Source organism: Trichechus manatus, unplaced genomic scaffold (assembly GCF_000243295.1).
Source record: "Trichechus manatus latirostris isolate Lorelei unplaced genomic scaffold, TriManLat1.0 scaffold00025, whole genome shotgun sequence".
Taxonomy (NCBI): Eukaryota; Metazoa; Chordata; class Mammalia; order Sirenia; family Trichechidae; genus Trichechus; species Trichechus manatus.
In genome coordinates, this window is record NW_004443961.1 from 18,778,056 (window position 1) to 18,779,366 (window position 1,311).

General features: G+C 40.2%; 1 protein-coding gene across 1 annotated transcript in view; it reads right to left on the reverse strand.

Moving 5' to 3' along the window:
• Positions 1-1,311, reverse strand: part of SLC24A2 (solute carrier family 24 member 2) — a 321,337-nt gene that overhangs the window by 130,974 nt on the left and 189,052 nt on the right. The gene's annotated exons all lie outside the window — the stretch shown is intronic.

The window sequence follows — 1,311 nt, forward strand, 5'->3', positions numbered from 1 at the left end:
AGTACCTCTTCGGAAACAAGCTCACATAACAGCCTCAAATTCAAAAGTGTGTAAAAGAAGTATAAATTGTCACAGTAAACAAAACAAAACAAAACCCCAGAACACTCCTCACAAAACCCATCCACCTTACCACGGTAGTACGGAAAATGAAATGATTGATTTAACATTCTTATTTACCTGGGGTCTTTGGTAACTGTGGTGGTTAATTTTATGTGTCAACTTGGCTGGACTATGGTGCCCAGTTTGGTCAAACACTGGTCTAGCTGTTGCTGTGGAGGAAGATTATTTTGTTGATGTGATTAACATTTACAGTCAGTTGCCTCTAAGTGAAGATTATCCTGGATAATCAGGGTAGACCTCATCCAGTCAGTTGAAGGCTGTTATGGATTGAATTGTGTCCCCCCGAAAATATGTGTTGCAATCCTAACCTCTATACCTGTGGATGTAATTTCATTTGGGAATAGGTTTTTCTTTTTAACGTTAATCAGGCCATTTCAGCGTATGGAGTCTCCTAAACCTAATCAATTATGAGTTATAAAAATAGCAGATTAGACACAGAAGTGGGGAAGATAGATGCCATGTGATGATCTCCAAGGAACTGAGGAACTCCAAGGCTACACAAGCTGAGACAAAGATCTTCCTCCAGAGTCGAGAACAGAGACAGCCTTCCCCTAGAGCCTATGCCCTGAATTTGGACTTCTAGCCTCCTAACTGGTGAGAAATTAAATTTGTTTTTAAAGCCACCCACTCGTGGTATTTCTGTTACAGAAGCACTAGGAAACTAAGACAAAGGTTTAAAGGGCAAACTCTGAGGTTTCCTGGGGAGAAGGAATTCCGCCTCAAAACATAGATATCCTGGCAGAATTTCCAGCCTGTCCCTGATCTAGGTTTTTTTTTAAATTTCTCATTCAAAAATTTATACGTATATTATTTTGTGACATTAGTTGCAATCCCCACAATGTGTTAGTACTCTCCCCCTTTCCCTTTCTACCCTTGGTTGTTGTATATTTGATCGAACTAAGAAGCATATTCCTCACATGTATTATTTTTTGTTTTATATGCCTGTCTAATCTTTGTCTGAAAAGTGGGCTTTGGGAGTGGTTTCAGTTTTGAGTTAGCAGAATGTCCGGGGGCCCTAGTCTTGAGGGGTTCCTCCAATCTCTGTCAGACCAGTAAGTCCGGTCTTTTTTTTTGAATTTGAATATTGTTCTACATTTTTCTCTCGTTCTATTCGCGACTGTCCGTTGTGATCCCTGTGAGAGCCTGACCTATGGATTTTGAATTTGCTAGTCCCCACAATTGTGTGAGTCA